The sequence below is a fragment of the Oncorhynchus keta genome, chromosome 13, assembly GCF_023373465.1.
Source record: "Oncorhynchus keta strain PuntledgeMale-10-30-2019 chromosome 13, Oket_V2, whole genome shotgun sequence".
Lineage (NCBI taxonomy): Eukaryota > Metazoa > Chordata > Actinopteri > Salmoniformes > Salmonidae > Oncorhynchus > Oncorhynchus keta.
Window position 1 is genome coordinate 7,790,736 of NC_068433.1, and position 24,391 is coordinate 7,815,126.

At 45.1% G+C, this 24,391-nt stretch overlaps 1 protein-coding gene across 3 annotated transcripts in view; it reads right to left on the reverse strand.

Moving 5' to 3' along the window:
• The window catches only part of zgc:194930 (uncharacterized protein LOC557813 homolog), a 39,767-nt gene extending 16,016 nt beyond the window's left edge, over positions 1 to 23,751 (reverse strand). For 2 of the 3 annotated variants that reach the window (XR_008062423.1, XM_052459295.1), the window contains exon 1: positions 23,405 to 23,751. The gene's annotated coding sequence lies outside the window, so the exon portion shown is untranslated. Of the gene's footprint in view, positions 1 to 9,098; positions 9,511 to 23,404 lie in introns of those variants that run through there. The other variant, XM_052459297.1, reaches the window with a different exon arrangement.
• Positions 23,752 to 24,391: the final 640 nt, after the last annotated feature.

Sequence of the window (24,391 nt, forward strand, 5' to 3'; positions counted from 1 at the left end):
AATAAGAAACGAATAACATATAAAGACAATTACTCTCTTTTTTTCTCTCCAATTATTATTTTTTTTATACCACATTGTTCCTCACATTGACATTCACTGCAACTCTGAAACAATATCTGTTACAGGGTTATTTTTTACTTGTCCAGTAACAACAGTTTAGTTTTACTGTTGCAAAAATGTTTTCCTACGATGTGTCCTACTAAACATGCCCCAGGACTGATAGGTCAGGGACACAGCGTGCTTCAAAAGGGCTTTGGACTGTTTGATAGAGAGAGAGACAGGAAACGGGTCTATCGCTTAGCTAGTGGCTTCGATTGGCTCATTTAGTGCACAGATTCAGCCAATCCCCTCAATGACACCTGTTGGGTTGTCGGGAAAGAGAGTTTCCTGGATCAGCTTTCTGCATGTCTCCTGGATATGTAGTGTTCTGAAAACACATGGGACATGAGTGTCAGGAAGAATCCCTACCAGGAATGACGTTTTTACATCCAGTTCTGTGAAGTCAGCACATTCACATAAAATAACCTTTCTCTGGGCTTTGGGAGAAAAGGACCCATTAATCCCATGTGATTTTTATCTACGGGTATTAACCACACAATTCTCTGATTAAACCTTCCTAAAACCGCCAAGATCAAATTAAACACGTTTTAGGTGTAGCACAAACATATCGTCACGAGGCTTTGTGTGTATTATGTACACGGAAGCGAAATGTATTAAGTTCTGAATTACTTCAACATGTTCAGTGGTGTATTTTGCTAGAGGCACATTGCTAAAATGACTGAGAAGGAGGAATTGGGAGGATATTTGCAAAGGTAAAACCTGTTTCCGTTGACCGAGAATGGACAACGCGACACCGGGGTCACAACAGTTGAACCCGCAGCCTTTCAGGCTAAAACATTCTGTCCTGGGGTCAGCTGAGACGAGCACATATTCCACTGTCTTGTCTTTGACAACTGAGACAGAGATGACAGAACAGAACATTCGTGTTAAGACTGGGCTTAAGGCTTAACTGAGATGCGCCGATGAGCAAGAAAGCAGACCTGGGTTGAAATACGATTCAAAAATGATTTCAAATACTTTATATCAGCAAGTGAAATTGGAAAGGTTGCAGATTGCACAGAACAAGGCAGTAAGGATTGTTTTAAGGTGGACATATGGTTCTTCTGTTGAAGTCATGCTCAATGCTCTTGGTTGGTCGTCAAATCAACAAGATTAATAAAAAATAAAAAACATTTTTATTTTATTTTATCATGTACATCATTTAAAACGGCCAAACTCTATTCACAACGGTATTCAGTTGGTAAGAGACAGACATTCAGTAAATACTAGGAATAGATTGTCCTCCATCTATGCGTTATCCAGACAGAAAAGAGAAATAGGCTAAATAACATTTAGATTCAGAGCCATAAAGAAATGTAATAATTTATCTGAGCAAACCAGAAACCTTTCAATATATAAACTCAATTCATACTTAAGAACCATTTCAATCTAATACATAGCTGTTCTGGACTCTTTGAAGGTTTGTCCAAATGAGGACTAAAACAGACCCTTAATAAAATAAAATAAAAATATATGTGCTTGATTGAACTGGCCTGAGTTAATAAAGCCAATCTGACACTCCAGGCAGTCAACAGCATTTCCAACCCAGGTCTGCCTTGGGCTAACTGAGTTGCTCTGCTGAACAAGAGAGAGCCAGTGACATAATGAAAGGAGTTAACTGAACCGTCCTGTTAAACAAACAGTATCAGCATTTGTAGTACCTGGCCCACTCCTAAGCTCACGCGGCCTGGGTACTGATGGAAAGAAGAAAACACCTGTTTGAACTTCAGATCTCTGCTTGGTGAGCAGGTTTGAGTTAGTTCTGTTACCTGAGGTGAACTATAACAAGCCGATAGTTCACAACTCCAGACTTTGAGGCTTTCACCATACAGCTGGTTTTGGGATTCAACCTATATACTACAACACTATAACACTATAACACTAACACTATAACATTACAACACTATAACACTATGACACTATGACACAATGACATTACAACACTATAACACTATAACACTATAACATTACAACACTATAACACTATGACACTATGACACTATATACTACAACACTATAACACTATAACATTATAACACTATAACACCATAACACTAACACTATAACACTATAACACTATAACATTACAACACTATAACACTATGACACTATGACACTATATACTACAACACTATAACACTATAATATTATAACACTATAACACTATAACACTAACACTATAACATTACAACACTATAACACTATGACACTATGACACAATGACATTACAACACTATAACACTATAACACTATAACATTACAACACTATAACACTATGACACTATATACTACAACACTATAACACTATAACATTACAACACTATAACACTACGACACTTTGACACTATAACACTATGACACTATAACACTATGACATTATAACACTATGACACTATAACACTATAACACTATAACACTATAACACTATGACATTATAACACTATAACACTATGACACTATAACACTATAACACTATAACACTATGACACGATAACACTATGACATTATAACACTATAACACTATGACATTATAACACTATAACACTATGACACTATAACATTATAACACTATAACACTATAACACTATAACACTATAACACTATGACATTATAACACTATAACACTATGACACTATAACACTATAACATTACAACACTATAACACTATGACACTATGACACTATATACTACAACACTATAACACTATAATATTATAACACTATAACACTATAACATAACACTATAACATTACAACACTATAACACTATAACACTATGACACTATAACACTATAACACTATAACACTATGACACTATGACACTATAACACTATAACACTATAACACTATAACACTATGACATTATAACACTATAACACTATAACATAACACTATAACATTACAACACTATGACACTATGACATTACAACACTATAACACTATAACACTATGACACTATGACATTATAACACTATAACACTATAACACTATGACATTATAACATTATAACACTATAACATTACAACACTATAACACTATAACATTACAACACTATAACACTATAACATTATAACACTATAACACTATAACATAACACTATAACATTACAACACTATGACACTATGACATTACAACACTATAACACTATAACACTATGACACTATGACATTATAACACTATAACACTATAACACTATGACATTATAACATTATAACACTATAACATTACAACACTATAACACTATAACATTACAACACTATAACATTATAACATTATAACACTATAACACTATAACACTATGACACTATGACATTATAACACTATAACACTATAACACTATGACACTATGACATTATAACACTATGACACTATAACACTATAAGTCGCTTTGGATAAAAGCGTCTGCTAAATGGCATATATTATTATTATTATAACACTATAACATTATAACACTATGACACTATAACACTATGACATTATAACACTATGACACTATGACACTATAACACTATGACACTATAACACTATGACACTATGACACTATAACACTATGACACTATAACACTATAACACTATAACATTATAACACTATGACACTATAACACTATGACACTATAACACTATAACACTATAACACTATAACACTATGACACTATAACACTATGACACTATAACACTATAACACTATAACACTATAACACTATGACACTATAACACTATGACACTATGACACTATGACATTATAACACTATGACACTATAACACTATAACACTATGACACTATGACACTATGACATTATAACACTATGACACTATAACACTATAACACTATGACACTATAACACTATGACACTATGACACTATGACATTATAACACTATGACACTATAACACTATAACACTATGACACTATGACATTATAACACTATGACACTATAACACTATGACACTATAACACTATGACATTATAACACTATAACACTATAACATTATAACACTATAACACTATAACACTATGACACTATAACACTATGACACTATAACATTATGACACTATAACATTATAACACTATAACACTATAACACTATGACACTATAACATTATAACACTATGACACTATAACATTACAACACTATAACACTATGACACTATGACACTATGACACTATAACATTATAACACTATGACACTATAACATTGTAACACTATAACACTATAACACTATAACACTATGACACTATAACACTATAACACTATGACACTATGACACTATGACATTATAACACTATAACACTATAACACTATGAACACTATGACATTATAACATTATAACACTATAACATTACAACACTATAACACTATAACATTATAACACTATAACACTATAACATTATAACACTATAACACTACAACATTATAACACTATGACATTATAACACTATAACACTATAACACTATAACACTATGACACTATGACACTATAACACTATAACACAGACAGACAGACAGACAGACAGACAGACAGACAGACAGACAGACAGACAGACAGACAGACAGGCATACAGAGAGACAGAAGGACAGATAGGCAGGCAGAGAGACAGACAGAGAGAGAAGCAGACATGCAGATAGACAGGGACTCATAAGTACGCCAGGTAGACCAGAAGAAGGAGGAGGGATGAATGACAGGCCCTACCGTCACTCAAATATTACACCACATCAATACCCTGTCATCAATACAGTCAGCCTCAGAGATGCATCAGAACATCAACATGACCAGCCATCGCTCTCCCTTGGATAACTTCCACAGGGAATAGTGAGTTGGAGAATTCAATCTGTGTGTCAGATAACCTGTCATTGATTCTGATATTGGTCATTCGGTGGTAATAGCATTTTATATTTCTTATGGTCTGAGGAGATAAGAAAGGGCTAAACCTCCAGGACATTCTCCTAGTTGTTTTCCTCAGGAGGAAAGTGAAACGTTCCATTTTGGAAAAGTAGGCAATAAAGGTTGAATTGCTGAAGATTGTTCCCTAGATGTGAATTGGAATGGAATCTGTGGGGGGAGGGGCATCGCATTGGCTATCAGATCCATATGTGCAAATTCAAGGGGGAAGATTTGTTTGTTTTCCTTGAATATAGGCTTCACATACGGCCTGAAAAAAAAAATGTTTTATTGTCACATACACCAGATAGGTGCAGTGAAATGTGTTGTTTCACAGGGTCAGCCACAGAGGTATGGCGCCCCTTGAGCAAAATTAGGGTTAAGTGCCTGGCTCAAGGATACATCAACTCATTTTTCACCTTGACGGCTCAAGTATTCAAACCAGGAACCTTTCGGTTAGGGTTTCAGACCAAACCAAACCCCTGAAGCTAGGGTTTCAGACTAAACTAAACACCCGAAGCTAGGGTTTCAGACCAAACTAAACACCCGGAGCCAGGGTTTCAGACCAAACTAAACCCCCGAAGCTAGGGTTTCAGACCAAACTAAACCCCGAAGCTAGGGTTTCAGACCAAACTAAACACCCGAAGCTAGGGTTTCAGACCAAACTAAACACCCGGAGCCAGGGTTTCAGACCAAACTAAACCTCGAAGCTAGGGTTTCAGACCAAATTAAACCCCTGGAGCCAGGGTTTCAGACCAAACTAAACCCCCGGAGCCAGGGTTTCAGACCAAACTAAACCCCGAAGCTAGGGTTTCAGACCAAACTAAACCCCCGGAGCCAGGGTTTCAGACCAAACTAAACCCTGAAGCAAGTATTTCAGACCAAACTAAACACCTGAAGCTAGGGTTTCAGACCAAACCAAACCCCTGAAGCTAGGGGTTCAGACCAAACTAAAGCCTGAAGCTAGGGTTTCAGACCAAACTAAACACCCCAAGCTAGGGTTTCAGACCAAACTAAACACCCGGAGCCAGGGATTCAGACCAAACTAAACACCCGAAGCTAGGGTTTCAGACCAAACTAAACCCCGAAGCTAGGGTTTCAGACCAAACTAAACCCCCGGAGCCAGGGTTTCAGACCAAACTAAGCACCTGAAGCTAGGGTTTCAGACCAAACCAAACCCCTGAAGCTAGGGGTTCAGACCAAACTAAACCCTGAAGCTAGGGTTTCAGACCAAACTAAAACCCTGAAGCTAGGGGTTCAGACCAAACTAAACCCCTGAAGCTAGGGGTTCAGACCAAACTAAACCCTGAAGCTAGGGTTTCAGACCAAACTAAAACCCTGAAGCTAGGGGTTCAGACCAAACTAAACCCTGAAGCTAGGGTTTCAGACCAAACTAAACCCCCAGAGCCAGGGTTTCAGACCAAACTAAACCCCCGAACCTAGAGTTTCAGTCCAAAGGTATTGCACTAAAATCTTTAGATGAAAAAGGAGTGTTGTCATCTCATACCAGTCTAGAGATACCAACCTGTCCTACATAAATACTGCCGGCAAAGCAAACTCACATACACTGTAGTTATGTACTTTGTGGATAACTTAATAACCTTTCATTGCCTGTGTAATTACAGTATAATGACCACTATGATAGAGGAACAACAGTTATTGAGTTGTTGATGCCACTGGTGTAGTACAATGTTTTTAGCTGAGGGATACCATAAAACAAAACAAAAAATTACATCATAATTTCTTCAATCAAAGTTGAATATTGTCATAATGGAATTTGCGTCAAATGCATCATCCAATTTCAACGTCCAGAACATTATTATCTAAAGAACATATTTGATATTTTTAATCGCCTAATACACCCAAGTTAGCCATAGGCTACCTAATAGGCTATCCTTACTGACAATCATGAACGATAATCTTCCACGTTTTACCGGGTGAAAAATGTCCCTACTGCCAGTCCCTTGATTTGATCTCCATCAGTTTCATGGGAACATGTATTCAGAACTTCAGATAGCTGATGGATAACTGAAGGATGGTTGAAGGATAACTGAAGGATGGCTGAAGGATAGCTGATGGATAACTGAAGGATGGTTGAAGGATAACTGAAGGATGGCTGAAGGATAGCTGAAGGATAACTGAAGGATGGCTGAAGGATAACTGAAGGATGGCTGAAGGATAGCTGAAGGATAACTGAAGGATGGCTGATGGATAACTGAAGGATGGCTGATGGATAGCTGAAGGATGGCTGAAGGATAGCTGAAGGATGGCTGAAGGATAACTGAAGGATGGCTGAAGGATAGCTGAAGGATAACTGAAGGATGGCTGAAGGATAACTGAAGGATGGCTGAAGGATGGCTGATGGATAACTGAAGGATGGCTGATGGATAACTGAAGGATGGCTGAAGGATATCTGAAGGATAACTGAAGGGTGGCTGAAGGATAACTGAAGGATGGCTGAAGGATGGCTGATGGATAACTGAAGGATGGCTGATGGATAACTGAAGGATGGCTGAAGGATAGCTGAAGGATAACTGAAGGATGGCTGAAGGATAACTGAAGGATAGCTGAAGGATAACTGAAGGATGGCTGAAGGATAGCTGAAGGATAACTGAAGGATGGCTGAAGGATAACTGAAGGATGGCTGAAGGATAACTGAAGGATAACTGAAGGATGGCTTAAGGATAGCTGAAGGATAACTGAAGGATGGCTGAAGGATAACTGAAGGATAGCTGAAGGATAACTGAAGGATAGCTGAAGGATAACTGAAGGATGGCTGATGGATAACTGAAGGATGGCTGAAGGATAGCTGAAGGATAACTGAAGGATGGCTGAAGGATAACTGAAGGATAGCTGAAGGATAACTGAAGGATGGCTGAAGGATGGCTGAAGGATAGCTGAAGGATAACTGAAGGATAGCTGAAGGATAGCTGAAGGATGGCTGAAGGATGGCTGAAGGATAACTGAAGGATGGCTGAAGGATAGCTGAAGGATAGCTGAAGTATGGCTGAAGGATAGCTGAAGGATAACTGAAGGATGGCTGAAGAATAGCTGAAGGATAACTGAAGGATGGCCGAAGGATAGCTGAAGGATGGCTGAAGGATAGCTGAGGATAACTAAAGGATGGCTGAAGGATAGCTGAAGGATAACTGAAGGATAGCTGAAGGATAGCTGAAGGATGGCTGAAGGATAGCTGAAGGATAGCTGAAGGATAGCTGAGGATAACTAAAGGATGGCTGAAGGATAGCTGAAGGATAGCTGAGGATAACTAAAGGATGGCTGAAGGATAGCTGAAGGATAACTGAAGGATAGCTGAAGGATAGCTGAAGGATAGCTGAAGGATAACTGAAGGATAGCTGAAGGATAGCTGAAGGATGGCTGAAGGATAGCTGAAGGATAACTGAAGGATAGCTGAGGATAACTAAAGGATGGCTGAAGGATAGCTGAAGGATAACTGAAGGATAGCTGAAGGATAGCTGAAGGATAGGTCTGCTGTTCGGCCAGTTCAGGAACAAATAAACAATCATTAGTCTAATAGGACTACAACTCTATGGTATAGCTATTAGTAGGCTACAGTCTAATGTAAATACATTGCACAGTTTGTGAGGAGAGCTTAATTGCTAGTAGACATTTCATTGTATTGTTAAGCTTAAATGAACGTTGATTAGCTTGAACACATGATTACAATGTGCCCTGTTACAGAATTAAAGAAAACAGAAAGGTGAACTGTAAATTCATAGAATTGATTCACATAGATTCGACATGCTATCAGATCGATAGACCGAGTAGGGAACATAAATCTATGCTAAGTAGAAATCCAGGAAATTCGTTTGAAACCAAATCATCAAATTAATATTTATTGTAATCTTAGTGGTAATTAAATGTAATGTCTCACTTTCTCCAATGATAAGTCTCCAGTTAGCTATCAAACCAAGGAGAAGGAGACTGTTCACAAAAATAACTCCTGAAGACAATTAGAAAGATTGGCTCAGGAGTGTGTGTGTGTGTGTGTGTGTGTGTGTGTGTGTGTGTGTGTGTGTGTGTGTGTGTGTGTGTGTGTGTGTGTGTGTGTGTGTGTGTGTGTGTGTGTGTGTGTGTGTGTGTTTATAGAACAGCCCACCTTTTCTTGATTATTGTAGAGCCATGTAGGACCTCTCTTATCAACTTTGTGTCTTTTTAAGACTTTAAAAACCACCGATATGATGCAGAATCCACGCCTCTCTCCCTCTCATTCACTCTTCTGTTTCTCCATTCGACAGTTGGACGCGTCGGAGAGCTGACCAAGCCTGTACTAGTGACACCAGGAAATCATTTGCAAATGTCAAATGTCATAACCAAAGGACTTCGACAGGAAGACGATGATGTTATCACAGCGCCGAGCGAACTCAGTACAGTAGCTTGTAACGCCGTCCGTAACACACGTACAGTTTCACAGATATAACGCCTCGGTCCAAAAGTAATCAGGCTACAGATGTTTTATTTTTTCAGAGCAGCAACGTGAGCCCGAAACACACCATGACTCAGCACTAAAAGTACAGTGTCATTTGAATAAGCCAGGCAAGGCCCGATGGGTTACCACTGTGCCTGTAGTCATGGTGATATGTCATGAGGACTACAATACAATAACAATAGGAACTCATTAGACACCGAAATACACACAACACAAAACAAACACACACCCATCCGTATTGACTGAACTTGGTTGACACAACGATTTTCGTCCTGTAAAAAAAAGCTGTGTTATATTTACCTCTCCTCTAACATGACGCAACCTGTTGGACTCTATACACGGCCTGTATAGCTCACTTTAGTCACTGAAATGTCACTAAACGGACAAAATAATGCAGAACAAAATCACAAATGGCGGATAAGGAGTGGTAATGTCATATAAACTTTGTGTGTGTGTGTGTGTGTGTGTGTGTGTGTGTGTGTGTGTGTGTGTGTGTGTGTGTGTGTGTGTGTGTGTGTGTGTGTGTGTGTGTGTGTGTGTGTGTGTGTGTGTGTGTGTGTGTGTGTGTGTGTGTGTGTGTGTGTGTGTGTGTGTGTGTGTGTGTGTATTCCACAAACCGCCCTTATAATCAGCATTAGCTAAAAAAATAAACCTCTCTCCCTCCTCTTATAAATGTCTCTTATCTCCCTACTACCCCTACATCACCCCACTACCCCTACATCACCTTATCACCCCACTACCCCTACATCACCCCACTACCCCTACATCATCACCCCACTACCCCTACATCACCTTATCACCCCACTACCCCTACATCACCTACACTACCCCTACATCACCCCACTACCCCTACATCACCTCACATCACCCCACTACCCCTACATCACCTACATCACCCCACTACCCCTACATCACCTTATCACCCCACTACCCCTACATCACCCCACTACCCCTACATCACCCCACTACCCCTACATCACCTTATCACCCCACTACCCCTACATCACCCCACTACCCTTACATCACTGTATCACCCCACTACCCCTACATCACATTAGCTAATCACCCAATTCCACTACCCCCTACATCACCTTATCACCCCACTACCCCTACATCACCTACATCACCCCACTACCCCTACATCACCTCATCACCCCACTACCCCTACATCACCCCACTACCCCTACATCACCTCATCACCCCACTACCCCTACATCACCTCATCACCCCACTACCCCTACATCACTCCACTACCCCTACATCACCCCACTACCCCTACATCACCCCACTACCCCTACATCACCTTATCACCCCACTACCCCTACATCACCTACATCACCCCACTACCCCTACATCACCTTATCACCCCACTACCCCTACATCACCCCACTACCCCTACATCACCCCACTACCCCTACATCACCCCACTACCCCTACATCACCTTATCACCCCACTACCCCTACATCACCCCACTGCCCCTACATCACCCCACTACCCCTACATCACCTTATCACCCCACTACCCCTACATCACCTCATCACCCCACTACCCCTACATCACCCCACTACCCCTACATCACCTTATCACCCCACTACCCCTAAATCACCTCATCACCCCACTAAGTGACTGTTCTACTGGATGTCATAAGGTGAATGCACCAATTTGTAAGTCGCTCTGGATAAGAGCGTCTGCTAAATGACTTAAATGTAATGTAAATGTACCCCTACATCACCTTATTACCCCACTACACCTACATCACCTTATCACCCCACGAACCCTACATCACCCCACTACCCCTACATCACCCCACTACCCCTACATCACCTTATCACCCCACTAACCCTACATCACCCCACTACCCCTACATCACCTTATCACCCCACTAACCCTACATCACCTTATCACCCAACTACCCCTACATCACCTTATCACTCCACTACCCCTACATCACCTTATCACCCCACTAACCCTACATCACCTTATCACCCCACTACCCCTACATCACCTTATCACCCCTACATCACCTTATCACCCCACTACCCCTACATCACCTTTGCACCCCTACATCACCTTATCACCCCACTACCCCTACATTACCCCCACTACCCCTACATCACCTTATCACCCCACTACCCCTACATCACCCCACTACCCCTACATCACCTCATCACCCCACTACCCCTACATCACCCCACTACCCCTACATCACCCCACTACCCCTACATCACCTTATCACCCCCACTACATCACCTACATCACCCCACTACCCCTACATCACCCCACTACCCCTACATAACCCCACTACCCCTACATCACCTTATCACCCCACTACCCCTACATCACCTTATCACCCCACTACCCCTACATCACCCCACTACCCCTACATCACCTTATCACCCCACTACCCCTAAATCACCTCATCACCCCACTAAGTGACTGTTCTACTGGATGTCATAAGGTGAATGCACCAATTTGTAAGTCGCTCTGGATAAGAGCGTCTGCTAAATGACTTAAATGTAATGTAAATGTACCCCTACATCACCTTATTACCCCACTACACCTACATCACCTTATCACCCCACGAACCCTACATCACCCCACTACCCCTACATCACCCCACTACCCCTACATCACCTTATCACCCCCTAACCCTACATCACCCCACTACTAATCCCTACATCACCCCACTACCCTACATCACCTTATCACCCCACTAACCCTACATCACCTTATCACCCCACTACCCCTACATCACCTATCACCCCATCACCCCACTACCCCTACATCACCTACATCACCTTATCACCCCACTACCCCTACATCACCCCACTACCCCTACATCACCCCACTACCCCTACATCACCTTATCACCCCACTACCCCTACATCACCTACATCACCCCACTACCCCTACATCACCTTATCACCCCACTACCCCTACATCACCCCACTACCCCTACATCACCCCACTACCCCTACATCACCTTATCACCCCACTACCCCTACATCACCCCACTACCCTACATCACCTGTATCACCCCACTACCCCTACATCACATTAGCTAATCACCCAACCCTTCCACACCCCTAAATCACCTTATCACCCCACTACCCCTACATCACCTACATCCCCCACTACCCCTACATCACCTCATCACCCCACTACCCCTACATCACCCCACTACCCCTACATCACCTCATCACCCCACTACCCCTACATCACCTACATCACCCCACCCCACCCCTACATCACTCCACTACCCCTACATCACCCCACTACCCCTACATCACCCCACTACCCCTACATCACCCATCACCCCACTACCCCTACATCACCTACATCACCCCACTACCCCTACATCACCTTATCACCCCACTACCCCTACATCACCCCACTACCCCACATCACCCCACTACCCCTACATCACCCACTACCCCTACATCACCTTATCACCCCACTACCCCTACATCACCCCACTGCCCCTACATCACCCCACTACCCCTACATCACCTTATCACCCCACTACCCCTACACCACCTCATCACCCCACTACCCCTACATCACCCCACTACCCCTACATCACCTTATCACCCCACTACCCCTAAATCACCTCATCACCCCACTAAGTGACTGTTCTACTGGATGTCATAAGGTGAATGCACCAATTTGTAAGTCGCTCTGGATAAGAGCGTCTGCTAAATGACTTAAATGTAATGTAAATGTACCCCTACATCACCTTATTACCCCACTACACCTACATCACCTTATCACCCCACGAACCCTACATCACCCCACTACCCCTACATCACCCCACTACCCCTACATCACCTTATCACCCCACTAACCCTACATCACCCCACTACCCCTACATCACCTTATCACCCCACTAACCCTACATCACCTTATCACCCAACTACCCCTACATCACCTTATCACCCACTACCCCTACATCACCTTATCACCCCACTAACCCTACATCACCTTATCACCCCACTACCCCTACATCACCTTATCACCCCTACATCACCTTATCACCCCACTACCCCTACATCACCTTTGCACCCCTACATCACCTTATCACCCCACTACCCCTACATTACCCCCACTACCCCTACATCACCTTATCACCCCACTACCCCTACATCACCCCACTACCCCTACATCACCTCATCACCCCACTACCCCTACATCACCCCACTACCCCTACATCACCTTATCACCCCACTACCCCTACATCACCTCATCACCCCACTACCCCTACATCACCCCACTACCCCTACATCACCTTATCACCCCACTACCCCTACATCACCTTATCACCCCACTACCCCTACATCACCCCACTACCCCTACATCACCTTATCACCCCACTACCCCTAAATCACCTCATCACCCCACTAAGTGACTGTTCTACTGGATGTCATAAGGTGAATGCACCAATTTGTAAGTCGCTCTGGATAAGAGCGTCTGCTAAATGACTTAAATGTAATGTAAATGTACCCCTACATCACCTTATTACCCCACTACACCTACATCACCTTATCACCCCACGAACCCTACATCACCCCACTACCCCTACATCACCCCACTACCCCTACATCACCTTATCACCCCACTAACCCTACATCACCCCACTACCCCTACATCACCTTATCACCCCACTAACCCTACATCACCTTATCACCCCACTACCCCTACATCACCTTATCACCCCACTACCCCTACATCACCTTATCACCCCACTAACCCTACATCACCTTATCACCCCACTACCCCTACATCACCTTATCACCCCTACATCACCTTATCACCCCACTACCCCTACATCACCTTTGCACCCCTACATCACCTTATCACCCCACTACCCCTACATTACCCCCACTACCCCTACATCACCTTATCACCCCACTACCCCTACATCACCCCATCACCCCACTACCCCTACATCACCTTATCACCCCTACATCCCTACATCACCTACATCACCTTTGCCCCTACATCACCTTATCACCCCACTACCCCTACATCACTACCCCTACATCACCTTATCCCACTACCCCTAAATCACCTCATCACCCCACTAAGTGACTGTTCTACTGGATGTCATAAGGTGAATGCACCAATTTGTAAGTCGCTCTGGATAAGAGCGTCTGCTAAATGACTTAAATGTAATGTAAATGTACCCCTACATCACCTTATTACCCCACTACACCTACATCACCTTATCACCCCACGAACCCTACATCACCCCACTACCCCTACATCACCCCACTACCCCTACATCACCTTATCAACCCACTAACCCTACATCACCCCACTACCCCTACATCACCTTATCACCCCACTAACCCTACATCACCTTATCACCCCACTACCCCTACATCACCTTATCACCCCACTACCCCTACATCACCTTATCACCCCACTAACCCTACATCACCTTATCACCCCACTACCCCTACATCACCTTATCACCCCCACATCACCTTATCACCCCCCTACCCCTACATCACCTTTGCACCCCTACATCACCTTATCACCCCACTACCCCTACATTACCCCCACTACCCCTACATCACCTTATCACCCCACTACATCCCCTACCCCTACACATCACCCCACTACCCCTACATCACCTCATCACCCCACATCACCTTATCACCCCACTACCCCTACATCACCCCACTACCCCTACATCACCTTATCACCCCACTACCCCTACATCACCTACATCACCCCACTACCCCTACATCACCTTATCACCCCACTACCCCCATCACATCACCCCACTACCCCTACATCACCTCATCACCCCACTACCCCTACATCACCTACATCACCCCACTACCCCTACATCACCCCACATCCCCTACATCACCCCTACATCACTTACCCCTACATCACCTTATCACCCCACTAACCCTACATCACCCCACTACCCCTACATCACCTTATCACCCCACTACCCTACATCACCTACATCACCCCACTACCCCTACATCACCTCATCACCCCACTACCCCTACATCACCTTACCCCACCCTACATCCCTCACCCCTGACATCACCCTACATCACCCCACTACCCCTACATCACCTTATCACCCCACTACCCCTACATCACCTTATCACCCCTACATCACCCCACTACCCCTACATCCCCACTACCCCTACATCACCTCATCACCCCACTACCCTACATCACCTATCACCCCACTACCCTACATCACCTTATCACCCCACTACCCTACATCACCCCCACATACCCCTACATCACATCACCCCACTAACCCTACATCACCACACTACCCCTACATCACCTTATCACCCCACTACCCTACATCACCTCATCACCCCACTACCCCTACATCACCTTATCACCCCACTACCCCTACATCACCTTATCACCCCACTACCCCTAAATCACCTCATCACCCCACTAAGTGACATCACTGGATGTCATAAGGTGAATGCACCAATTTGTATCACGCTCTGGATAAGAGCCCTACATCTTAAATGTAATGTAAATGTACCCCTACATCACCTTATTACCCCACTACACCTACATCACCTTATCACCCCACGACCCTACATCACCCCACTACCCCTACATCACCCCACTACCCCTACATCACCTTATCACCCCACTAACCCTACATCACCCCACTACCCCTACATCACCTTATCACCCCACTAACCCTACATCACCTTATCACCCAACTACCCCTACATCACCTTATCACCCCACTACCCTACATCACCTTATCACCCCACTAACCCTACATCACCTTATCACCCCACTACCCCTACATCACCTTATCACCCCTACATCACCTTATCACCCCACTAACCCTACATCACCTTGCACCCCTACATCACCTTATCACCCCACTACCCCTACATTATCCCCCACTACCCCCTACATCACCTTATCACCCCACTACCCCTACATCACCCCCCACTACCCCTACATCACCTCATCACCCCACTACCCCTATCACCCCCACACCCCTACATCATCACCCCTACATCACCTTATCACCCCACTACCCCTACATCACCTACATCACCCCACTACCCCTACATCACCCCACTACCCCTACATCACCCCACACCCCTACATCACCTTATCACCCCACTACCCCTACATCACCTTATCACCCCACTAACCCTACATCACCCCACTACCCCTACATCACCTCATCACCCCACTACCCCTACATCACCTCATCACCCCACTAAGTGACTGTTCTACTGGATGTCATAAGGTGAATGCACCCGCTCTGGATAAGAGCGTCCTAAATGACTTAAATCAATGTAAATCACCCCCCCTACATCACCTTATTACCCCACTACACCTACATCACCTTATCACCCCTACAACCCTTATCACCCCACTACCCCTACATCACCCCACACCCCTACATCACCTTATCACCCCACTAACCCTACATCACCCCTTTACCCCACATCACCTTATCACCCCACTAACCCTACATCACCTTATCACCCCACTACCCCTACATCACCTTATCACCCCACCACCCCTACATCACCTTATCACCCCACTAACCCTACATCACCTTATCACCCCACTACCCCTACATCACCTTATCACCCCTACATCACCTTATCACCCCACTACCCCTACATCACCTTTGCACCCCTACATCACCTTATCACCCCACTACCCCTACATTACCCCCACTACCCCTACATCACCTCATCACCCCACTACCCCTACATCACCCCACTACCCCTACATCACCTCATCACCCCACTACCCCTACATCACCCCACTACCCCTACATCACCCCACTACCCCTACATCACCTTATCACCCCACTACCCCTACATCACCTACATCACCCCACTACCCCTACATCACCTTATCACCCCACTACCCCTACATCACCTCATCACCCCACTACCCCTACATCACCTTATCACCCCACTACACCTACATCACCTTATCACCCCACGAACCCTACATCACCCCACTACCCCTACATCACCCCACTACCCCTACATCACCTTATCACCCCACTAACCCTACATCACCACACTACCCCTACATCACCTTATCACCCCACTAACCCTACATCACCTTATCACCCCACTACCCCTACATCACCTTATCACCCCACTACCCCTACATCACCTTATCACCCCACTACCCCTACATCACCTTATCACCCCACTACCCCTACATCACCTTATCACCCCTACATCACCTTATCACCCCACTACCCCTACAGCACCTTATCACCCCTACATCACCTTATCACCCCACTACCCCTACATCACCTCATCACCCCACTACCCCTACATCACCTTATCACCCCACTACACCTACATCACCTTATCACCCCACGAACCCTACATCACCCCACTACCCCTACATCACCTTATCACCCCACTAACCCTACATCACCCCACTACCCCTACATCACCTTATCACCCCACTAACCCTACATCACCTTATCACCCCACTACCCCTACATCACCTTATCACCCCACTACCCCTACATCACCTTATCACCCCACTACCCCTACATCACCTTATCACCCCTACATCACCTTATCACCCCACTACCCCTACATCACCTTTGCACCCCTACATCACCTTATCACCCCACTACCCCATTACCCCCACACCCCTACATCACCTTATCACCCCACTACCCCTACATCACCCCACTACCCCTACATCACCTCATCACCCCACTACCCCTACATCACCCCACTACCCCTACATCACCCCACTACCCCTACATCACCTTATCACCCCACTACCCCTACATCACCTACATCACCCCACTACCCCTACATCACCTTATCACCCCACTACCCCTACATCACCTTATCACCCCACGAACCCTACATCACCCCACTACCCCTACATCACCCCACTACCCCTACATCACCTTATCACCCCACTAACCCTACATCACCACACTACCCCTACATCACCTTATCACCCCACTAACCCTACATCACCCCACTACCCCTACATCACCCCACTACCCCTACATCACCTTATCACCCCACTACCCCTACATCACCCCACTACCCCTACATCACCTTATCACCCCTACATCACCTTATCACCCCACTACCCCTACAGCACCTTATCACCCCTACATCACCTTATCACCCCACTACCCCTACATCACCTCATCACCCCACTACCCCTACATCACCTTATCACCCCACTACACCTACATCACCTTATCACCCCACTACCCCTACATCACCCCACTACCCCTACATCACCTTATCACCCCACTAACCCTACATCACCACACTACCCCTACATCACCTTATCACCCCACTAACCCTACATCACCTTATCACCCCACTACCCCTACATCACCTTATCACCCCACTACCCCTACATCACCTTATCACCCCACTAACCCTACATCACCTTATCACCCCACTACCCCTACATCACCTTATCACCCCTACATCACCTTATCACCCCACTACCCCTACAGCACCTTATCACCCCTACATCACCTTATCACCCCACTACCCCTACATCACCTTTGCACCCCTACATCACCTTATCACCCCACTACCCCTACATCACCTAATCACCCCACTACCCCCACTACCCCTACATCACCTTATCACCCCACTACCCCTACATCACCCCACTACCCCAACATCACCTTATCACCCCACTACCCCTACATCACCCCACTACCCTTACATCACCGTATCACCCCACTACCCCTACATCACATTAGCTAATCACCCAATTCCACTACCCCCTACATCACATCAGCTAATCACCCAATTCCACTACCCCTACATCACATCAGCTAATCACCCAATTCCACTACCCCCACATTGCCAACAAACCTGATGTTGGTCTGAGTACTGAGCCAAAGGAGAGTGGCTCTCCAGGAACAGGGTTGGAGGTAAACCTACAGGAGAGTGGCTCTCCAGGAACAGGGTTGGAGTTAAAACCTACAGGAGAGTGGCTCTCCAGGAACAGGGTTGGAGTTAAAACCTACAGGAGAATGGCTCTCCAGGAACAGGGCTGGAGTTAAAACCTACAGGAGAGTGGCTCTCCAGGAACAGGGTTGGAGTTAAAACCTACAGGAGGGTAGTTCTCCAGGAACAGGGCTGGAGTTCATTGGTCTGAAAACGGACCTTGTGGACATCTTCCTGCTGGTCACTTGGTTACATGAAGGAGTAGGACACACCTATTCAGTGCACAGTGTTTTTAGGTAGGAGAGAGGGGAGAGTCAGGAGAGAGTCAGGAGAGAGGGGAGAGTCAGGGGAGAGTCAGGAGAGAGGAGAGAGGGGAGAGTCAGGAGAGAGGGGAGAGTCAGGAGAGAGAGTCATGGGAGAGTCAGGAGAGAGGGGAGAGTCAGGAGAGAGGCGAGAGTCAGGGGAGAGTCAGGAGAGAGGGGAGAGGGGAGAGTCAGGAGAGAGGGAGAGTCAGGGGAGAGTCAGGAGAGAGGGGAGAGTCAGGGGAGAGTCAGGAGAGAGGGGAGAGTCAGGGGAGAGTCAGGAGAGAGGGGAGAGTCAGGGGAGAGTCAGGAGAGAGGGGAGAGTCAGGGGAGAGTCAGGAGAGAGGGGAGAGTCAGGAGAGAGGGGAGAGAGGGGAGAGTCAGTGGAGAGTCAGAAGAGAGTCAGGGGAGAGTCAGGGGAGAGAGAGGGGAGAGTCAGGGGAGAGAGAGGGGAGAGTCAGGGGAGAGGGGAGAATCAGGAGAGAGGGGAGAGTCAGGGGAGAGTCAGGAGAGAGGGGAGAGAGGGGAGAGTCAGGGGAGAGGAGAGAATCAGGAGAGAGGGGAGAGTCAGGAGAGAGGGGAGAGTCAGGGGAGAGGGGAGAATCAGGAGAGAGGGGAGAGTCAGGGGAGAGTCAGGAGAGAGGGGAGAGAGGGGAGAGTCAGGGGAGAGGAGAGAATCAGGAGAGAGGAGAGAGAGGAGAGAGTCGGGAGAGAGGAGAGAGATGACAGAGTCCGGAGAGAGGGAGAGAGAGGAGAGAGTCGGGAGAGAGGAGAGAGAGGACAGAGCCAGGAGAGAGGAGAGAGAGGAGAGATTCAGGGGAGAGGAGAGAGAGGAGAGATTCAGGATAGAGGAGAGAGAGGAGAGAGTCAGGAGAGAGGAGAGAGAGGAGAGAGTCAGGAGAGAGGAGAGAGAGGAAACAGAGTCAGGAGAGAGGAGAGAGTCAGGAGAGAGTCGGGAGAGAGGAGAGAGGGGAGAGAGGAGAGAGAGTCAGGAGAGAGGAGAGAGGAGAGAGTCAGGAGAGAGGAGAGAGGAGAGAGTCAGGAGAGAGGAGAGAGTCAGGAGAGAGGCCTACACTGTTCAACACTGCTGGTACATATCTAATGACATCATGTCTGTGTCTTTTGAACAACACCTATGGGGTGAGTTTTATGTGAACGGCAGCCTCAGTCGTGTGTTAGCTTAGAAAAATACAGTCCTAGAGACTACAGAACGATCCATGCATAAAAAAAGCCTCAGTCGTGTGTTAGCTTAGAAAAATACAGCCCTAGAGCCTACAGAACGATCCATGCACAAAAAAAGCTCCACTTGGTAAATTGATGAGACCTGCGACAGCTGATAGATATTAAGTTTACATACGAGGCATCAGGCGCAGTACAAACGTTGCCAGAGGCCAAGCAAACAGCTTTTTAACTGTTTTCAGAGCCACCCACCCCTAGGTAGCGAATACAGTCAACTGTTATTACTGTTAGCTCATTAACTTCATTAACTGACATTGACAACATGGAGGAATACCTGTCCATTGACTGTTTTGGAACTCTGCATTCCGATCTCATATAGTACTACAACATGTACCACAACCCCTACCCCGGTCAACTGCCCGGCACCCTCCACAGCAACCCGCCAAAGCCCCCACCATTTCTCCTTTACCCAAATCCAGATAGCCGATGTTCTGAAAGAGCTGCAAAATCTGGACCCCTACAAATCAGCCGGGCTAGACAATCTGGACCCTCTCTTTCTAAAATGATCTGCCGAAATTGTTGCAACCCCTATTACTAGCCTGTTCAACCTCTCTTTCGTATCATCTGAGATTCCCAAAGATTGGAAAGCTGCCGCGGTCATCCCCCTCTTCAAAGGGGGTGACACTCTAGACCCAAACTGCTACAGACTTATATCTATCCTACCCTGTCTTTCTAAGGTCTTCGAAAGCCAAGTTAACAAACAGATTACTGACAATTTCAAATCCCACCGTACCTTCTCCGCTATGCAATCTGGTTTCAGAGCTGGTCATGGGTGCACCTCAGCCACGATCAAGGTTCTAAATGACATCATAACCACCATCGATAAGAGACAGTACTGTGCAGCCGTATTCATCGACCTGGCCAAGGCTTTCGACTCTGTCAATCACAACATTCTTATTGGCAGACTCGACAGCCTTGGTTTCTCAAATGATTGCCTCGCCTGGTTTACCAACTACTTCTCTGATAGAGTTCAGTGTGTCAAATCGGAGGGCCTGTTGTCTGGACCTCTGACAGTCTCTATGGGTGTGCCACAGGGTTCAATTCTCGGGCCGACTCTCTTTTCTGTATACATCAATGATGTTGCTCTTGCTGCTGGTGATTTTCTGATCCATCTCTACGCAGACGACACCATTCTGTATACTTCTGGCCCTTCTGGATGCAGTCTATCACAAGGCCATTCGTTTTGTCACCAAAGCCACATACACTACCCACCATTGCGACCTGTACGCTCGCGTTGGTTGGCCCTCGCTTCATACTCGTTGCCAAACCCACTGGCTACAGGTTATCTACAAGTCTCTGCTAGGTAAAGCCCCACCTTATCTCAGCTCACTGGTCACCATAGCAGCACCCACTCGTAGCACGCACTCCAGCAGGTATATCTCACTGGTCACCCCCAAAGCCAATTCCTCCTTTGGTCGTCTTTCCTTCCAGTTCTCTGCTGCCCATGACTGGAACGAATTGCAAAAATCTCTGAAGCTGGAGACTCACATCTCCCTCACTAGCTTTAAGCACCAGCTGTGAGAGCAGTTTACAGATCTCTGCACCTGTACCTGGCCTATCTGTAAACAGCCCATCTATCTACCTCATACCCATACTGGTATTTATTTATTTTGCTTCTTTGCACCCCAGTATCTCTACCTGCACATTCATCTTCTGCCGATCTACCATTCCAGTGTTTAATTGCTATACTGTAATTACTTCGCCACCATGGCCTATTTATTTCCTTAACTTACCTCATTTACACTCACTGTATATAGACTTTTTGTTTTCTTTTGTTCTACTGTATTATTGACTGTATGTTTTGTTTATTCCATGTGTAACTCTGTGTTGTATGTGTCAAATTGCTATACTTTATCTTGGCCAGGTCGCAATTGCAAATGAGAACTTGTTCTCAACTAGCCTACCTGGTTAAATAAAGGTGAAATAAAAAATGTAAATAAAAAAACGAATCTACTCGGGCTTTTCAGTCTCCAACGGAATGGTAATCGACAGTATTAAACCTTGATACAGTAGTTAATAATGACATTACATCTGTACACACACACACTTTTTTTAGTTTATACCAATAGCCTTAATTATTTACATGGGGAATTCTTATTCTGTGACATCCCGTATTCTCTCGCCTTAGTGCTGTATTTATTAAAATACAAAACAAATTTTATTTTTAATAACTCAACTTTCCAAAGTGTATTTTATAAATTGTTTTCATGGAAATAGTTTTCAAACATGTACATTTACTCGTGGAATTAGGATGGGAAGCCTATGACTGAGTCGAGCGCAACAGATGTGCAAACCTACTTTGTGCATGTGTATAAACAGTAGCCATATGCCCGTCATAATAACTACAACTCTCTGCCGTTGTTGTTGTTAATATCTGACTTGTAAATGTGCAATAACGTATTTGTGTAGTCTTCTACTACGAGGCAGGCTTCTCTTATTACCTTCACATGTACCGTTAAGAAGGGAAGAGGAGAGGTCGAGATACTTTACCTGTTGCGCTAAATGAAGGTGTGGCACCCGTTCGCCGTAGGTATCAACAATTCACGGAAAACTTCAGTTTTCATTTATAACACACAACCTCCGCAAAGCAACGAAAGGAAAAAGTTCAAACCATCCGAAAAGAGAGCATAGTTTCTGTTCATATTTGACAATGATAGCTCCTTTGTAGTGTGTGTTGCCGTCTGTCGCTGCTAAGGAAAGGTCCCCCGTGACTGCCTTGTCCCATGTCTCTAGAAAAGCACGGCTATTTGAATGTCTGATGTTAGCCCAAGCAGGGCCTGGATTTAAGCTGCCTAGTTTGCATGGCCATAATGAGCGATCATGTGACTTCAACCGGATCACAAAACTTCTAAATCCTAAATCTGAAACCAACTGGTGCTCCGTTTATGAACAAGGGTGTGGAATCAGGGCTGGATGACATAGGCTACGTTTTGATAATATTCTATTTGGATAGTATTAGTAATACTATAATAGCCTTACATTATCCATAACACGTGAGCTATAGTGCCTCTTTTCAAACTGAGAATTAATATGACATAACATAAGCTAGGTGCTTAAAGAGTGTGCTAAGTTTTATTGGTTGATTTTATTCATATATAATATGACTTCCTTTTACATGACAGTGACACAGCCACCCCTGTCATCTGTCACCAAGCCAGGGGTATATTCATTACGCCGATTCTGTTGCAAAACAAACGTTTACTCCAAACTGAACAACAAAAACGAGAGTTTCTATTGGACAAATGCAAGGTAGGTCCCTCCCTGTTTTACTACGTTTACTCTGTTTGCTTCCGTTTGGTTCATAAACGGTACACGGTTTCCGTTGCGAAACGTAATGAATACACCCGTACCACTGTTTGATACGATTCTCGTCACGAACCACGTTCCCATCCACAGTAAGTAAAGTCATAACGGGAGTAAAGTCATAACGTCAGCAACAAAAATCACGACAGCTGTGATGGAAACACACATATATAT